This window comes from Salvelinus namaycush, chromosome 12 (genome assembly GCF_016432855.1).
Source record: "Salvelinus namaycush isolate Seneca chromosome 12, SaNama_1.0, whole genome shotgun sequence".
Lineage (NCBI taxonomy): Eukaryota > Metazoa > Chordata > Actinopteri > Salmoniformes > Salmonidae > Salvelinus > Salvelinus namaycush.
This window is the reverse complement of record NC_052318.1, coordinates 7,410,833-7,431,460: the sequence shown is the minus strand read 5'-3', so window position 1 is coordinate 7,431,460 and position 20,628 is coordinate 7,410,833. Positions and strand designations below refer to the sequence as shown.

General features: G+C 42.8%; 1 pseudogene; it reads right to left on the bottom strand.

Annotated features, from left to right (window-relative positions):
- LOC120056755 overlaps nucleotides 1-20,628 on the bottom strand; it is a 36,215-nt pseudogene that overhangs the window by 14,851 nt on the left and 736 nt on the right.

Genomic DNA, 20,628 nt, shown 5'->3' with positions numbered 1-20,628 from the left:
GCTGTACGCTGTGTATTTTTAAGAAATGTTTTATGATGAGTAATTAGGTAATACACGTTGCTCTCTGTAGTTATTCTAGTCGCTTTGGTGAGAGTTGTGATGGTGGCTGCAATGGTAAACTATGATTTATACCTGAAATATGCACATTTTTCTAACAAAACATATGCTATACAATAAATATGTTATCAGACTGTCATCTGATGAAGTTGTTTCTTGGTTAGTGGCTATTTATATCTTTATTTGGTCGAATTTGTGATAGCTACTGATGGAGTAAAAAACTGGTGGAGTAAAACAAGTGGTGTCTTTTGCTAACGTGGTTAGCTAATAGATTTACATATTGTGTCTTCCCTGTAAAACATTTTAAAAATCAGAAATGATGGCTGGATTCACAAGATGTGTATCTTTCATCTGGTGTCTTGGACTTGTGATTTAATGATATTTAGATGCTAGTATTTACTTGTGACGCTATGCTAGGCTATGCTAGTAGCTTTTCTACTGATGGGGGTGCTCCCGGATCCGGGTTTGGGAGGTGTTAGAGGTTAAAATAATGTCTGTGAGTATAACAAAACAGATATGGCAGGCGAAACCCCAAGGACAAAAAGATTTCAGCCTACCACTATTTTCAATGGCTGTCACTTTTATTCGATTTTTGGAAAAATTAGCCAGAAATTGTAGTTTTTCTAGGTGGTTCCCATTTTGGCTGTAGTGTTTCCAAGCGAGTGAATGAGAGCGCGTTCTTTGGTATTTTCCAAAAAAAAACAATAACGATTCTCCGTCTTAAAACCTCTTATGGCTGCAAGGTAAAGTATTGAGTAGCCAGTTAAATCGTGCCCATTTCAAACGGCCTCGTACTCAATTCTTGCTCGTACAATATGCATATTATTATTATTATTGGATAGAAAACACTCTCTAGTTTCTAAAACCGTTGGAATTATTTCTCTGAGTGAAACAGAACTCCTTCTGCAGCACTTTTCCTGACCAGGAAGTGGAATGTCAGAAATCGATGCTCTGTTCAACTTCTTGCCTATACATGGGCATAAGACGTAAGAGCCTACGTACATTTCATACACCTTCCCCTGGTTGGTCAAGAGGTGGTGAGAGAAAAAAAATTGTGTTTATCTTGGTCTAAGGTGGAATAAAAGCTATTTCTTTGACGTGACCGTCCACTTCCGGTTTCTGGAGCGCGCAAAGGGGACATGGATTTGGCTTCTTTTTAGCTGTCGTTATGAACGAATAACTTCTCCGTCTTAGATTTTTTTTGATACATGTGTCCATATTATCGTAAAGTATGTTTTTTCAATATAGTTTAATCAGATTATTGAAATTTTTTCGGGAGTTTTGCCGTGATCCGTTCTCTGACTTTGATTACGTTGGAGATATATGTAGCACTTGGCAAGTGCCCATGCTAAATGAAGAGGGGAATTTGCCGTTCCAGTTCAAAACAACGACTTTTCTGGACAAAGAACACCTTGTCCAACATTCTGACGAAAGATCACCAAAAGTAAGAAACATTTTATAATGCTATTTCTAATATCTGTCGTGCATGTGAACTGGTCGTGGGCGCCCAAGTGTTTCTGGCTATTGTGGCTACGCTAATATAACGCTACATTTTGTTTTCACACATCTTGTGAATCCAGCCATCATTTCCGATTTTTAAAATGTTTTACAGCGAAAACACAATATGTATTTCTATTAGCTAACCACAATAGCAAAAGACTCAACCACATATTTTCACCATTTTTTTACCGCATAGGTAGCTATCACAAAACCGACCAAATAGATATATAATATATAATTAGTCACTAACCAAGAAACAACTTCATCAGATGACAGTCTTATAACATGTTATACAATAAATCTATGTTTTGTTCGAAAATGTGCATATTTGAGGTATAAATCATAGTTTTACATTGCAGCTACCATAAAAAATATCTCCAAAGCAGCCGGAATAATTACAGAGAGCAACGTGAAATACCTAAATACTCATCATAAAACATTTATGAAAAATACATGGTGTACAGCAAATGAAAGATAAACATCTTGTGAATCCAGCCAATATTTCAGATGTTTTAAGTGTTTTACAGCGAAAACACAATATAGCATTATATTAGCTTACCACAATAGCCAACCACACAACCGCATTCATTCACCGCAAAGGTAGCGATCGCAAAAAAACAGCAAAAGATATAAAATTATTCACTAACCTTGACAAACTTCATCAGATGACAGTCCTATAACATCATGTTACACAATACATATATGTTTTGTTCGAAAATGTGCATATTTAGTGGTACAAATCGTGGTTTTACAATGTGAATACGTAGCCAAACTGCACAAAATTATCCGGAGATATTTTGGACAGTCACCTAATCTAATCAAAGAACTCATAATCTTTACTAAAAAATACATGTTGTACAGCAAATGAAAGATACACTAGTTCTTAATGCAATCGCCGTGTTCGATTTTTTAAAATAACTTTAGTACGACATACAGCATACGTTATAGCGAGACAGCGCCTGCAATGAGGGCGGAAAATAGAACTAAACATTTTCCACAGAAATACGAAATAACATCATAAATGGTTCCTACTTTTGCTGAGCTTCCATCAGAATCTTGTACAAGGAGACCTTCGTCCAGAATAAATCGTTGTTTGGTTTTAGAATGTTCTCTTTGCCTGTCGAATTAGCAATCTTAGCTAGCCAAGTGGCGCGAAGATGTCCATCTTCACCAAACGCAGAGAAGAGAAAACGCCAAAACTCCCGATAAACGTTCAATAATCTGATAAAACTATATTGAAAAAACATACTTTACGATGATATTATCACATGTATCAAATAAAATCAAAGCCGGAGTTATTAGACGTCTATACCGAACGCTTTTCAGAAGCCAATGTCGATGTCCTTCCCGCGCCTTGCTAGACAAAGGAAATTGGGGTCACGTCATTCCAAGAGCTCTTGTTCGACCTCAGATCAAGCTAGACACCCCATTCCACCTCCCACTGCCTGTTGACATCTAGTGGAAGGCGTATGAAGTGCATGTATATCCATAGATTTCAAGCAAATGAATAGGAAGGCCCTGGAACAGAGCCTCGATTTCAGATTTTTCACTTCCTGTCAGGAAGTTTGCTGCAAAATGAGTTCTGTTTTACTCACAGATATAATTCAAACGGTTTTAGAAACTTGGGAGTGTTTTCTATCCAATAGTAATAATAATATGCATATTGTACGAGCTAGAATAGAGTACGAGGCAGTTTCATTTGGGAACGATTTTTTACAAAGTGAAAACAGCGCCCCCCTATTGAGAAAAGGTTTTAAGCTTTATTTTGATGTATTACACTTGTGATTTTATGAAAGTTAAATATTTATAATTCTGTAGTTTGAATTTCGCGCTCCGCAATTTCACCAGATGTTGGCCAGGTGTGACGCTACCGTCCCACCTGCCCATAAGTGTAACGAATGTCGTCGGGAGAAGGAGAAGAGGACCAAGGTGCAGCGTGGTAAGTATTCATAATACTTTTAATAAATACGAACACTTGAACAAAAACAACAAAGCGACAAACGAACAGTTCTGCAAGATGCAATACACAAAACAGAAAACAACTACCCACCAAGCACAGGTGGGAATGAGGCTACCTAAGTATGGTAATATTCACTCGCCAGCTATTACTGGTACAAATGGATTGTCCCTTGGCAGAGCACTGAGCCTTACGTTATCTTGCTTTTCGGGGAGCGCCAGGTAGCTAGATTTAACCTTGGTCTTGGGTGGCTGCAGGTAGCTAGATATAACCTTGCTCTTGGGTGGCTGCAGGCAGCTAGATATAACCTTGCTCTGGGTTGGCTGCAGGTAGCTAGATATAACCTTGCTCTTGGGTGGCTGCAGGTAGCTAGATATAACCTTGCTCTTGTGTGGCTGCAGGTAGCTAGATATAACCTTGCTCTTGGGGGGCGCCAGATAACTAGATATAACCTTGCTCTTGGGTGGCTGCAGGTTTCTAGGTATAACCTTGCTCTTGGGGCGCCAGATATCTAGATATAACCTTGCTCTTGGGTGGCTGCAGGTTTCTAGGTATAACCTTGCTCTTGGGTGGCTGCAGGTTTCTAGGTATAACCTTGCTCTTGGGGGGCGCCAGATAGCTAGATATAACCTTGCTCTTGGGTGGCTGCAGGTTTCTAGGTATAACCTTGCTCTTGGGGGGCGCCAGATAGCTAGATATAACCTTGCTCTTGGGGGGCTGCAGGTTTCTAGGTATAACCTTGCTCTTGGGGGGCGCCAGGTAGCTAGATATAACCTTGCTCTTGGGTGGCTGCAGGTTTCTAGGTATAACCTTGCTCTTGTGTGGCTGCAGGTTTCTAGGTATAACCTTGCTCTTGTGTGGCTGCAGGTAGCTAGATATAACCTTGCTCTTGGGGGGCGCCAGATAGCTAGATATAACCTTGCTCTTGGGTGGCTGCAGGTTTCTAGGTATAACCTTGCTCTTGGGGGGCGCCAGATAGCTAGATATAACCTTGCTCTTGGGTGGCTGCAGGTTTCTAGGTATAACCTTGCTCTTGGGTGGCTGCAGGTTTCTAGGTATAACCTTGCTCTTGGGGGGCGCCAGATAGCTAGATATAACCTTGCTCTTGGGTGGCTGCAGGTTTCTAGGTATAACCTTGCTCTTGGGGGGCGCCAGATAGCTAGATATAACCTTGCTCTTGGGGGGCTGCAGGTTTCTAGGTATAACCTTGCTCTTGGGGGGCGCCAGGTAGCTAGATATAACCTTGCTCTTGGGGGGCGCCAGATAGCTAGATATAACCTTGCTCTTGGGTGGCTGCAGGTTTCTAGGTATAACATTTCTCTTGGGGGGCGCCAGGTAGCTAGATATAACCTTGCTCTTGGGGGGCGCCAGATAGCTAGATATAACCTTGCTCTTGGGTGGCTGCAGGTTTCTAGGTATAACCTTGCTCTTGGGGGGCGCCAGGTAGCTAGATATAACCTTGCTCTTGGGGAGCGCCAGATAGCTAGATATAACCTTGCTCTTGGGTGGCTGCAGGTTTCTAGGTATAACCTTGCTCTTGGGTGGCTGCAGGTTTCTAGGTATAACCTTGCTCTTGTGTGGCTGCAGGTTTCTAGGTATAACCTTGCTCTTGTGTGGCTGCAGGTAGCTAGATATAACCTTGCTCTTGGGTGGCTGCAGGTTTCTAGGTATAACCTTGCTCTTGTGTGGCTGCGGGTTTCTAGGTATAACCTTGCTCTTGTGTGGCTGCAGGTAGCTAGATATAACCTTGCTCTTGGGGGGCGCCAGGTAGCTAGATATAATCCTGCTCTTGGGGGGCTGCAGGTTTCTAGATATAATCCTGCTCTTGGGGGGCGCCAGGTAGCTAGATATAACCTTGCTCTTGGGTGGCTGCAGGTAGCTAGATATAACCTTGCTCTTGGTTGGCTGCAGGTTTCTAGGTATAACCTTGCTCTTGGGGGGCGCCAGGTAGCTAGATATAACCTTGCTCTTGGGGGGCGCCAGATAGCTAGATATAACCTTGCTCTTGGGTGGCTGCAGGTTTCTAGGTATAACCTTGCTCTTGGGTGGCTGCAGGTTTCTAGGTATAACCTTGCTCTTGTGTGGCTGCAGGTTTCTAGGTATAACCTTGCTCTTGTGTGGCTGCAGGTAGCTAGATATAACCTTGCTCTTGGGTGGCTGCAGGTTTCTAGGTATAACCTTGCTCTTGTGTGGCTGCGGGTTTCTAGGTATAACCTTGCTCTTGTGTGGCTGCAGGTAGCTAGATATAACCTTGCTCTTGGGGGGCACCAGGTAGCTAGATATAATCCTGCTCTTGGGGGGCTGCAGGTTTCTAGATATAACCTTGCTCTTGGGGGGCGCCAGGTAGCTAGATATAATCCTGCTCTTGGGGGGCTGCAGGTTTCTAGATATAATCCTGCTCTTGGGGGGCGCCAGGTAGCTAGATATAATCCTGCTCTTGGTTGGCTGCAGGTTTCTAGGTATAACCTTGCTCTTGGGGGGCGCCAGGTAGCTAGATATAACCTTGCTCTTGGGGGGCGCCAGGTAGCTAGATATAATCCTGCTCTTGGGGGGCTGCAGGTTTCTAGATATAACCTTGCTCTTGGTTGGCTGCAGGTTTCTAGGTATAACCTTGCTCTTGGGGGGTGACAGGTTTCTAGGTATAACCTTGCTCTTGTGTGGCTGCAGGTAGCTAGATATAATCCTGCTCTTGGGGGGCTGCAGGTTTCTAGGTATAACCTTGCTCTTGGGGGGCGCCAGGTAGCTAGATATAATCCTGCTCTTGGGGGGCTGCAGGTTTCTAGGTATAACCAGTCTGTGGGAGACAGGAAGGGTCATTATGGTGTTACTTTATGTCCAAAATAAGCTTGCTATTTTTTGGTTTGTGGTTCCAACTTCAGTAGGAAAGGCTGATCCTAAAGATAAAAAATCTACCAAAAAGAAAACAAACATCATTATTTTGTCATCCAGAGTCACATTTATTTATTTTCAAAGCTATAGCACCCAATATTTTACATACATCAAGTTTTACATACATACAGGACCAAAGACTTTGGTCTGCTGCATGTTTTCATTTTTGGCAGCATGGAAAAAAATATTGCGATACTGGTATCGTCCCAGGCCTAATGCATAACCTATTATAATGTGTACATCTCCTGGTTATAGTGAACCATGGTCCTATGTGGCTCAGTTGGTAGAGTGTGGCACTTGCAATGTCAAGGATCATCGGTTTGATTCCCACTGGGGCACGGATGACTAAGTCGCTCTGGATAAAAGTGTCTGCTAAATGGAATATACACAACCATTCAAAAGTTTGGGGTCATTTAGAAATGTCCTTGTTTTTGAAAAAAAAGCACATTTTTTGTTCATTAAAATAACATAAAATTGATCAGAAATACAGTGTATACATCGTTAATGTTGTAAATGAATATTGTAGCTGGAAATGGCAGATTTTTTTATGAAATATCTACATAGGCATATAGAGGCCCATTATCAGCAACCATCACTCCTGTGTTCCAATGGCACATTTTGTTAACTAATCCAAGTTTATAATCTTAAAGGCTAATTGATCATTAGAAAACCCTTTCACAATTATGTTAGCACAGCTGAAAACTGTTAAAGAAGCAATAAAACTGGCCTTTAGACTAGTTGAGTATCTGGATCATCAGCATTTGTGGGTTTGATTACAGGCTCAAAATGGCCAGAAACAAAGAACTTTCTTCTGAAACTCGTCAGTCTATTCTTGTTCTGAGAAATGAAGGCTATTCCATGCGACAAATTGCCAAGAAACTGAAGATCTCGTACAACGCTGTGTACTACTGCCTTCACAGAACAGCGCAAACTGCCTCTAATCAGAATAGAACGAGAAGTGGGAGGCCCCGGTGCACAATTGAGCAAGAGGACAAATACATTAGAGTGTCTAGTTTGAGAAACAGACGCTTCACAAGTCCTCAACTGGCAGCTTCATTAAATAGTACCCACAAAACACTAACTAAACGTCAACAGTGAAGAGGCGACTCCTGGATGCTGGCCTTCTAGGCAAAGTTCCTTTGTCCCGTGTCTGTGTTCTTTTGCCCATCTTAATCTTTTATTTTTATTGGCCAGTGCAGTCAGCATGTTAGAACTATGCTAAGGTAAGACATTTCTCCTTGATTGAGATAAATTCGTTGGAGCTTGGATGATGATTCCACACTGTGTTAGATTCAATTATCTCATTGGACATTGCAAACTACCTGGCGAAAGCTGGCCCTGCCCTCAGGTTGTTCTGATTGGATATCATCTCCTTGAAACACTCCACCCAGGTGTAGAGGTGCAGGACGCCAGCATCGGCCATGGCCTCCACAAAGTTAGCGTCTTCCACTGTGTCCCCTGGACATCCATGGGCAAGGACACAGACAACATGGTAAGGCAGTGTTTTACACTCAGGACACACACAACATGGTAATGGCTGTGTTTAACACGCAGGACACACACAACATGGTAAGCCTGTGTTTAACACTCAGGACACACACAACATGGTAATGGCTGTGTTTAACACTCAGGACACGCAACATGGTAAGGCTGTGTTTAACACTCAGGACACGCAACATGGTAAGACTGTGTTTAACACTCAGGACACGCAACATGGTAAAGCTGTGTTTAACACTCAGGACACGCAACATGGTAAGACTGTGTTTAACACGCAGGACACGCAACATGGTAAAGCTGTGTTTAACACTCAGGACACGCAACATGGTAAGGCTGTGTTTAACACGCAGGACACGCAACATGGTAAGACTGTGTTTAACACTCAGGACACGCAACATGGTAAAGCTGTGTTTAACACTCAGGACACGCAACATGGTAAGACTGTGTTTAACACGCAGGACACACACAACATGGTAAGGCTGTGTTTAACACTCAGGACACACACAACATGGTAAGGCTGTGCTTAACACTCAGGACACACACACACACACACACATACCATATTACAGTGGCACTGGTAGAAACAAAGCACTTTGACACTAAAAGCAGAATTTTTGCAATTAGTATAATGATGCATAATGACAGCCTTACATAATCCCTTCTCCATCCCCCCTCCTGTCTTCTACAAAAGTATGTGAAGAGAACAGTGCATTTAGGCAGTCCCACTTCTTCATAAATAACCAGAAGGAAGCAATCAGCCAGAGGAATGGCATCAAATCAACATGACTAATTTACAACCACCACTCTGGGCCAGACCATGGTGTTTATTTCTACTCTCCAAGTAGGAAGAGGTGGTCAGAAGGAATGCAGGAAACGCTATCTCACTGCTCTGCTACCCCTTCCAATTCCTCTTCTGTTTCCAAAATAAAGCAAACCCACCCTTCCATCAGAGGAGAAATAGCAGGAAACATTTAGCCATCAAGAAGTAAAGAATGACTAATTGATTATGCTAATGACTTCTGGAGAAAAGGCCTGTAAAATAATGACTGTTCCTCTCATAAAGCTTCCTAGTAATTAGGAGATGGTGAGTTAAGAGGCTGGAAGGCTTATAGGGCCCTACTTACCGTCAGCAGAGAACTTGGAGATGGCGATACTCAGAGTGAAGATGTTGCCATCTGATGAATATGAACAAAGACTGTCAGTAGGATCACACACACACACGCACGCACGCACGCACGCACGCACGCACGCACGCACGCACGCACGCACGCACGCACGCACACACACACACACACACACACACACACACACACACACACACACACACACACACACACACACACACACACACACACACACAGTATTTGTGCATGACACTTGCCGTCTTCAGACCATATCAAACACACAGGTCCCATGATGCCAGAGCAGGCGACAGAGAGAGTTCAGTGCATCGGTGACTTGTTTGTAGTTAACAAAACCTCTTTCATAGAAGGGAAAACGTGCCTTTTCAGAGTTGAGTAACAGGTGACCATTCACCCGGACTGCCTGCAGCCATTTTCTGCTGTGTACACAAAGATAATCTCCTTCAAAACATGAGAATCTCTAGAGGGGTTGTCTTCTCATCCGTACCATCTGCACAGTGCCTTACCCCATAACTGGTTACACCCTGCAGTAATTAGGCTTATCCTGCCAATCCTTTCAAATAATAGAGGTATGGAACTGCCTAATTATTCTACACTTGTAAGGACACCAGCTGTATCTAATGTATGTGGACATTAGTCTTATAGTATGACAAGAATAGGACGTACAAGTTCACCCAAAACTGCATAAATCAGAAAAGACAAACAAACCACTTCCAGGTCTCATTAATATACAGCACCTGCACCCATTTCATCATAAAATAAAGGATCAATTAACTAAATCAATACAGCATTCCAGCATTCAATATAGCAAAACAATATTCCCATAAAGCCCAAATAGCTTGTATCCCTGTAGAAGTCCTAGCACCGTAGAGAGGCAGGCTGGCAGACAGGCAGGTAGCCAGGCTGGGGGTTCATCTCACCTGTCATTGGTCCACACGGCCACGTGGTTGTACAGGTGGTTGAGCACCAGGTCCTTCCCAGACACACGGGCATCCATGGGGTACAAGTACTCAAACTACCGTGAATCCCAGTTCCACCATGAATGTTCGTTGTGTTCGATAAAGTTCATCTTTATGTCCAAATACCTCCTTTTTGTTAGCGCGTTTAGTTCACCAATCGAAATTCACAAGGCGCGGGTACTAAGTCCAGACGAAAAGTCAATAAAGTTCCATTACAGTTCGTAGAAACATGTCAAACGATGTATATAATCAATCTTTAGGATGTTTTTATCATAAATCTTCAATAATGTTTCAACCGGACAATTCCTTTGTCTTTAGAAATGAAAAGGAACTGAGCTCGCGCTCACGGCCGTGCGCGAGACTTAGCTCAAGGCATTCTGCCTGACCCCTGATTCAAACAGCTCTTATTCGCTCCCCATTCACAGTAGAAGCCTGAAACAGCATTTTAAAGACTGTTGACATCTAGTGGAAGCCTTAGGAAGTGCAATATGACCCCATTTACACTGTATATTAGATAGGCCATCACTTGAAAAACTACAAACCTCAGATTTCCCACTTTCTGGTTGGATTTTTCTCAGGTTTTCACCTGCCATATGAGTTCTGTTATACTCACAGACATCATTCAAACAGTTTTAGAAACTTCAGAGTGTATTATATCCAAACCTACTAATACTATTCATATATTCGCTTCTGGGCCTGAGTAGCAGGCAGTTTACTCTGGGCACGCTTTTCATCCGAATGTGAAAATACTGCCCCCTATCCCAAACAGGTTTTAAAAAACTCTGGCACACCGCTTTCATCCTCTTCCACAAAATAAGGTTGAAGTCGGAAGTTTACATACACTTAGGTTGGAGTCATTAAAACTTGTTTTTCAACCCCTCCACAAATGTCTTGTTAACAAACTATAGTTTTGGCAAGTCGGTTAGGAAATCTACTTTTTGCATGACACAAGTCATTTTTTCAACAATTGTTTACAGACACATTATTTCACTTATTATTCACTGTATCACAATTCCAGTGGGTCAGAAGTTTAAATACACTAAGTTGACTGTGCCTTTAAACAACTTGACATCATGGGAAAATCAAAAGAAATCAGCCAAGACCTCAGAAAATAAATTGTAGACCTCCACAAGTCTGGTTCATCCTTGGGAGCAACTTCCAAACACCTGAAGGTACTACGTTCATCTGTACAAACAATAGTACACAAGTATAAACACCATGGGACCACGCAGCCATCATACGCTCAGGAAGGAGACGCATTCTGTCTCCTAGAGATGAACGTACTTCGGTGCGAAAAGTGCAAATCAATCCCAGAACAACAGCAAAGAACCTTGTGAAGATGCTGGAGGAAACAGGTACAAAAGTATCTATATCCACAGTAAAACGAGTCATATGTCGACATAACCTGAAAGGCCGCTCAGCAAGGAAGAAGCCACTGCTCCAAAACCGCCATAAAAAAGCCAGACTACGGTTTGCAACTGCACATGGGGACAAAGGTCGTACTTTTTGGAGAAATGTCCTCTGGGCTGATGAAACAAAAATAGAACTGTTTGGCCATAATGACCATTGTTATGTTTGGAAGAAAAAGGGGGAGGCTTGCAAGCAGAAGAACACCATCCCAACCGTGAAGCACGTGGGTGGCAGCATCATGTTGTGGGGGTGCTTTGCTGCAGTAGGGACTGGTGCACTTGACAAAATAGATGGCGTCATGAGGGTGGAAAATTATGTGGATATATTGAAGCAACATCTCAAGACATCAGTCAGGAAGTTATTAAAGCTTGGTCTCAAATGGGTCTTCCAAATGGACAATGACCCCAAGCATACTTCCAAAGTCAACGTATTGGAGTTGCCATCACAAAGCCCTGACCTCAATCCTATAGAAAATGTGTGGGCAGAACTGAAAAAGTGTGTGCGAGCAAGGAGGCCTACAAACCTGACTCTCTCTGTCAGGAGGAATGGGCCATAATTCACCCAACTTCTGTGGGAAGCTTGTGGAAGGCTTTCTGAAACGTTTGACCCAATTTAAAGGCAATGCTACCAAATACTAATTGAGTGTATGTAAACTTCTGACCCACTGGGAATGTGATGAAAGAAATTAAAGCTGAAATAAATCATTCTCTCTAATATTATTCTGTCATTTCACATTCTTAAAATAAAGTGGTGATCCTAACTGGCCTAAGCCAGGGAATTTTTACTAGGATTAAATGTCAGGAATTGTGAAAAACTGAATTTAAATGTATTTGGCTCAGGTGTATGTAAACTTCCGACTTCAACTGTATATGCATGTGCAAAATAATACATTATAATCATATCTCCAACTATTACATTACAAACTTTCTCTATTGCAATAATGTGTTGAAAAGGTCATATTAAGGAGTTATAATGCCCTCATTCTGCATCTACAGAAGCCTATTCCCCATAAATTAAATAACCCTGTGAGAGTATAGAGTAGTGCATACTTGATCCCTTGAGGCGACGGTCCCTGTCCGTTGAGCACTCCCCCTGGAGGAAGTGAGCCACGGTGTCGTAGGCCGTGTAAATGGTTGAGTCAGACAGGGACTTGATTAGCCACTGCTGGTCCCATGGCAACCTTGTTCCTATAGCAACAAGCACACCGGACAAAAAAAAAGACCAAGAAAGAAAAACAATCAACCACCTTCTAGTGTGAACGGTAAGGCATATGCTTATCATATAATTACTGTGGTTTTACACACTGGGTCCTCCATTTAAATGGAAAACTGATCATTAAGCATGTGAAACATGTGTCCTTCCTGTTGTTTGGCACATTATCTACTAAAACATGCTTCCTTATTCTGGGTATTTTGCCTCCAAGCAAATTTTACACCATCCCAAAATTCCCCAAAGCCTCTGGTCTCAAAAGATGTGTTCCCGGACGTGAGAGGTTATTTTCTGGAACCATTACATGCCCCCATCTCATTGTTATCTAATTATTAGAGATATAGAAATGTTTTTTTGCACCCACCATGCGTCCTGTCCGCAATGGTCATGTGAGGTGAAATGTATATATTTTTTGGATGTGAGCACTCAGTGTGTTTGACCTGACGAAGTTCCGTTTCGGGCCCAGAATTTAGTCAGACTGTATGTTACTGGTAGAAATAGGCCCAGAGTTTAGTCAGACTGTATGTTACTGGTAGAAATAGGCCCAGAGTTTAGTCAGACTGTATGTTATAGGTAGAACTGGGCCCAGAGTTTAGTCAGTGTCACGCCCTGACCTTAAAGATCCTTATTATTCTCTATGTTTGGTTAGGTCAGGGTGTGACTCTGGTGGGAAAGTCTATGTTTTCTATTTCTTTGTTTTTGGCCGAGTGTGGTTCCGAATCAGAGGCAACTGTCTATCGTTGTCTCTGATTGGGGATCATATATAAGTTGTCATTTTCCTTTTAGGTTTTGTGGGATCTTGTTTTCCGTTTAGTGTCTGTGCCTGACAGAACTGTTCGCTTTCGTTTTCGCTTTTGTTATTTTGTTTAAGTGTTTTTTGAATTAAAGGAATCATGAACACTTACCACGCTGCGCTTTGGTCTACTATTCCTACCACCAACGAGAGTCGTTACAGAAGATCCCACCAAAAACGGACCATACAGCGTGGCCAGGATGAGTGGACATGGGAGGAAATCCTGAATAGAGAAGGATCCTGGACGCGGGTCGGAGAGTATTGCCGTCAAAGGGAGCAGATGGAGGCAGCGAAAGCGGAACGGCGACGATACGAGGAGTTAGATCAACAAAGGAAGCCCGACAGGCAACTCCCCCAAAAATTTCGGGGGGGCACACGGGGAGATTGGCGGAGTCAGGGTTTAGACCTGAGCCAACTCCCCTTGCTTACTGTGGGGGGTGTGTGACCGGAAAGGCACCGTGTTATGCGGTGATGCGCACTGTGTCTCCAGTGCGCATTCACAGCCGGGTGCGCTTTCGTTTTCGCTTTTGTTATTTTGTTTAAGTGTTTTTTGAATAAAAGGAATCATGAACACTTACCACGCTGCGCTTTGGCCTACTATTCCTACCACCAACGAGAGTCGTTACAGGCAGACTGTATGTTATAGGTAGAACTAGGCCCAGAGTTTAGTCAGACTGTCTGTTACTGGTATAACTGGGACCAGAGTTTAGTCAGACTGTATGTTACTGGTAGAACTGGGCCCAGAGTTTAGTCAAACTGTATGTTACTGGTAGAACTGGTCAGTAAAAATCCTGGCCCTGCACAGGACATGCTTTGCTGTGACACCAAACTAACTCCACTGATCCTGTCCCATGTCCCCTGTCCAAACTAACTCCACTGATCCTGTCGCATGTCCCCCGTCCAAATTAACTCCACTGATTATGTCCCATGACCCCTGTCCAAACTAACTCCACTGATCCTGCCCCATGACCAAACTAAAACTACTGATCCTGTCCCCTGTCCAAGGTAACTCCACTGATCATGTCCAATCTCCAAACTAACTCCACTGATCCTTCCCCCTGTCCAAACTAACTCCACTGATCCTGCCCCATGTGCCTGTCCCCCTCCTTACCCAGGGCATAGGTACGAGAGCAGGCGTGCTCCTGGAGCCAGTCCAGAGTGGCCTCAAAGTTCTTCCTGGTCTCATCACAGAACCTAAAGAGTGTGTGGTCACAGAGTGCCACCACACACTCATCTGCAGAGCGCGACATCACCTGCTTCTCTGGCTCCATAGAGATCAAAGCTTGGCCCTGGAACATTGGTAGAGGTCCAGGTTAGAACACACTAATGCATAACAAAGAAACGTATCAAACACATCAGTGAACAGCCCACGTCAACAACAGTAGCAAACAGCCCACGTCAACAACCATAGCAAACAGCCCACGTCAACAACCATAGCAAAGAGCCCACGTCAACAACCATAGCAAAGAGCCCACGTCAACAACCATAGCAAAGAGCCCACGTCAACAACCGTAGCAAACAGCCCACAGTGTAAACAAACAATATAGTTAAACAGCATAAACATGAACACAATAAATATAGATTGGTGTGGTATCTGTGGCAGCGTGAGAAGCATGGGCATAGGTGAAGGAGTCCCAGTGCAGCACCATGGACAGCAGCACTCAGTTCAGCACTGCGGAAGACTGCACTTCGTTCAAAACCAGGCCAGCCGAAGACAGCTCCACAACTCCTCTCACCCAACACACATGGTACAGGATTACTAATCAGCACACTTGCAAGGCATTCCTTAATCAACTGACTGGCACAAGAGTGCTGGACTCTTGTGGCTGGACCTCACTCAGCTGGAGCAGTTAGGAAGACAGCCAGCCTACTCACACTGTGTTATCGCTCTCCTGCCACAGACTCTGCCAGTGAGGCCACATTGCCACAAGAGACTACAGGTGGGCGCCATCTTTAACCACCCTCTTGCCTGAACGGCTTGTGGACAAGAACTCCAGAGACGCTGAAAGCTAGAGTAAAAGTTTATGAACCTTGAACTCTGTTGTGTGTTTACTCTTTTTCCACTTGTGTAGTTGGGCACACCCCACTCTTCCCGACAGTATCAAATAATGGATTTCAACCAAGGTACCTTCTCCTCCATCATTGGCTTCTGGATGGGTTTATTGACGTCCTGCACTTTTTCGGCCCTTGTAGCATTCAACCTGCATAATCTGAGAGAAGAAGACAGTTCATTACAAACTATGTTGTTGACTTTTTTAAATATTATTCTAGGTTGTTGTATAGGTCTGCTGCACCTCTGTAGCCATAGCTGTCCTACGAGGATAAATAAACTGGTATTGTATTACATGTATGCATAGTTGAGATGTTATGTGTAGCCATTAGGACTCACTCCTTCATAGAAGCCCTCGAGGTAGACCCTCTCCTTGGCCTCTGCCAGCTTCTCACGGTCATTCTGGCTCGGGATTGTCAACTGGTCACAGAACTGGAGGAGCCGACAGGTTCCCATAGCCAGGGATCTCAATGATGGGCAGATGGAGTAGAGCAGCGTGAGTACAAGGCACACAGTACACTGTCTGGTCATTTACAACCGAATAAAGGTTGCGAGAGGCAGCTTACCAGCTCAAAAGGTAAGACCATCTTGTATTTGATTCCATATTTTTCTCTCAGAGGAATCCAAGTGATCTCCAATTACTTCATTGACCAAAACATATTTTGCAATGCATAGGTTAACTAATATAGACCAGTAGCCACAAACAAGCACAAAGTAAATACTTAAGTAGTACAGTTAAAGCATCACCTGTTTCTTTTTTATATCCCTGAGTGCAGCAATGTCATTGGGTGCATCGGACGGAACGCTGGTGACAATTCCAGTGCCAGGGTGTCACAAAGCAAGTGGACCAAAGTCACATGAGAAACACAACCAACACCCAGAGGCACAAAAATGCCCCTGCGGTGTCCTCAGAGAATGTTTTCCCTCATTTCCCTCACCCCTTCTCTACCAAACACAGGACATTGTGCATGAGCGAGAGAACAAAGTCATAGACATCTGCATTCTGACGTTTCAATTTAGTCAGACAATTTCAATGCAGATGTAAACCCCTGGAGCAAAACAGACCAAAATAATTAATTGTAATGACTCATAGCAAAAGAGGCAATCCAAGAGCAATGCTGTGGGAGTTGTGTGTAGCATCCCCTCAGGTCCTAAATCAGTAACCATCATCTTTTTACTTTATTTCAATGTTTACTGTGCTCTACAATGACTTATGCCTCCCTCACTTTAGCTCTTCAAAAGGAGGAAGGCCTCAAGCCCGATCTTGACGTGCTGGAGCAGAGACATCATGGAAGCAATTAAGTGGTATTTGGAGCATTCTTGACTATTCCAATACCTTTGTCCTCCTTGATGGTGAGCATGGGCAGAGCATAGATGGTCTGGTAAGATGTCAGCGGGGCACTAAGAGCACATCCAAGAATATCTTACGGAGAGAGTTAAACGTGAGTGTGTGTGGTCACATGAGATGTAGTGTGTGTCTGTATGTGTCAGGCTCACGTAAGTTGCAGCGTGTAAGTGTATGTGCAGATACTTAAACATAAGGATGTCATTTAAATGTACATCTCTTTCCCAGAACATCCATGATCCCTGTGACCTTGCCGTTCTTCTTCGTGAAGCCCTGGTAAGACATGTGTACTAGTAGACCTCCGTGTGTTGATGAACACGTCTCCACTGGCCGTCTCGAAGGCTATGTACTTGATGTCAGGATGGACCCAGCAGTTAGTGGGGCTCTGTTCTGAGAGTAGCTGCCACCAAGAAGATGCTCTGATTTTTAAGGCCACTGCAGGGTTAGGGTTATCAGGAAAATAGTGTTCAGAAGAGTGCCATTTTTTTTTTTTGTAATCTCAAGCAGCAACCTGCTATAATCTGCTGTAACCTGCTATTAGGACAACCAACGTGCACCTTATGTCACAATTAACAACACAAAATTGATTGGTTACATCAATGAAAAAGTTGTTCCGAGTCTCATGCTACTAAATAAAATACAGTGTGTCGGGTTCACATAGAGTAGTACCTTAGTTTTGCAGGGTAGGGCTCGACAACCTTCATCGTAATGAGGGTGTAATCCTGTGAATCCCAAGAATGTAAAAACATTATGATTTTTTTTAATTTCACCTTTATTTAACCAGGTAGGCCAGTTGAGAACAAGTTCTCATTTACAACTGCGACCTGGACAAGATAAAGCAAAGCAGCGTGACAAAAACAACACAGAGTTACACATGGGATAAACAATCGTACAGTCAATAACACAATAGAAAAATCTGTATACAGTGTGTGCAAATGAAGTAATGAGGTTAGGCAATAAATAGTCCAATAGTGGCGAAGTAATTACAATTTATCAATTTACACTGGAGTGATATATGTGCAGATGCGGATGTGCAAGTAGAAATACTGGTGTGCAAAAGAGCAGAACAACAAAAACAAATATGGGGATGAGTTAGGTAGTTGGTTGGATGGGCTATTTACAGATGGGCTGTGTACAGCTGCAGCGATCGATCGGTAAGCTGCTCTGACAGCTGACGCTTAAAGTTAGTGAGGGAGATACAAGTCTCCAACTTCAGTGATTTTTGCAATTAGTTCCAGTCATTGGCAGCAGAGAAGTGGAAGGAAAGGCAGCTTAAGAAGGAGTTGGCTTTGGAGATGAGCAGTGAGATATACCTGCTGGAGCGCGTGCTGCGGGTGGGTGTTGCTATGGTGACCAGTGAGCTAAGATAAGGCGGAGGTTTACCTAGCAAAGACTTATAGATGACCTGGAGCCAGTGGGTTTGGCGACGAATATGTAGTGAGGACCAGCCAACGAGAGCATACAGGTCGCCGTGGTGGGTAGTATATGGGGCTTTGATGACAAAAGCTGCAGAGCTGTAGTCACACAACTCATTGAGATTATGTAGTGGTAAGAACATTTTACCTCTCCAGTCTGCCTGTCGTGGTCCATACACAGCTTTTCATCTTTCGGTGATTAGATGGTATACCTGCAAAAAGTAATGGCATGACAATGTAATAATGCTACATGGAAAATGCAGGGATATTCATAACCATTTCCAACAGCTTACCTTTTACCAAACTTAAATTTATTCCTCTCATTTAGGGCGATAAACTGCCACCTCACAAAGGAGTCGTAGAAAGGCTTCACAACGGTTGTGATGAAGGCGCGTCGCCAGTACCACCTGTGATATAATCACCTTTTTTAATAACATTGTCAGCACCTGAAATACTTTTTCAAAGTGAACTAAAGCATGTTTGTTGCTCTGCACATTCAGGTCTGAATCTTAACTTGAGATCCACACACTTAACTTCCACAATAATTATACATTGATGTAAATGCGAGATTTGCAAGAAAATTTAAGTTATTAGCACAGATCTCGAGTTAGGAATCAGTTCTCATGAAACAAATGTATGTCTATTGGTTAACATCAGGCTTCCTGGTACTGTATAAGATAACATTAAGAAACAAGCTCAGTTTGATGGTTTCTTGTCATAATCAGTCACCTTTACACCCATCATCTTTTGGTCTTTCACGGCCTGGGGTAGGAAGTACTCCAGCCAGTGCTCCATGTTGGCAAACGGCACCATCTCTTTGTCACTCAACCCCAGAGACCACATAATGTCCCATTGGAACTTGGACTCTACAGCCTTTGCCACTGCTTTGCTCTGAAGATCACACACAAGAGATAAGTTACATTTTGAATTGTGCATTAAAGGAAACAATTTCCCCCAAGCTTACAAGTAGTGCAGAGGATCAATTGATATTTGCATAAAATGTTCACCTTTATGGCCTTATATTTGTCTTTAAAGATGAACTCATCTGCAAACTTGGGGTTCTCTTCCTCCTCATCAGGGAACCTCCATCTCTCACTTCAGCTTGCTTGCACAGGCCTGTGAATTAAGATGAATGTAACCTTCTTAAATAACAGCCGATCATGTATGATGTGCACAGCAAGCTTCCTGTACAATGCAACCCAAATGGAAATAGGCATTGCTTCCCTTTTAAGCAATGGAAACCAACAGCAAACTACAACGAAATAAAGAGCAATGTGTAAAATACATTTTTCACAGAGGATCTTGAAGGTAATAAGACCTACACTTAGTACATCTACAAGTCAAATCTATATATATCTTACTTCGAAAGGGAGAAAGTATGACTGAGATGCAGCCTTCCATTCAAGTAGGGGTGGGTGACAAAGTACTTGTTTTTGCTGTGAATGAAAGGGTGGTACATTAGGTTGGGAAAAGTGGGCGTGAAAACTAAAGTAGGGCATGGATAATCATAATAACGGTCCAAGTAGGCTTACTATGTGCTTTCACCAATAGTGGTGGGTGAGTCACAATCAAACCTTCTTTCCTTCTCCCATTTCTGTTGGATTTCCCCCTCTATCTTTTGAGAAAGTCCAACTTTGCTGTTCCGTTTCGCTCCTAAAATTAATATGTATAATTAATTTAGATTGAAGAACAACAACATCCTTGTTCCTCATCATTATTTCTGCAATCAGCAGTTTAAACAATAACAAAGATAATTCCCTGGTAAAAAGGTAAGGGATGGGGCTGGAGAAATGTAGCCACTCTCATATTCATAGACAGGGCTATGGATGCAAGGGCTGACCATCTAAATTATAGTTTTAACCATGTTTTGAGGCTATATAATGTTTGTTTAGATTTACTTTGTTTACAAACATTGGAGTAAAACGAACCTTCAGCACTTAGCTGTTGACATCTACAGCTCATTCACACAGCGCAGACTTCTGGGAAATGTAGTATAAGTGAGGGGCTCTTTCACGGTGAGGGCTAGAAGGGATCAGCTTTTGTCAAATTACCGTAAAAAAAATGTTTTGCATTTAGCTAATCTTAACTTCCTTCTCCTGACCTGCTACGTTAATTACACTAACCTGCTGCGTAATTTCTCCTAACCTGCTACGAAAAGTCCAATCTGACATTAATTTGTCAAAAACTGGATCCCTTCTGGCCATGAACCTCTTTCACAGCAGAAGGAAGCAGCCTACTGTACTTTCTCTGGAGTACGAAAACACAATCAGAATATTTCACACCAATATTTATTTATTTTTTATTTCACCTTTATTTAACCAGGTAGGCCAGTTGAGAAAACAACAACACAGAGTTAGACATGGGATAAACAAACAGTCAATAACACAATAAATAACACAATAAAA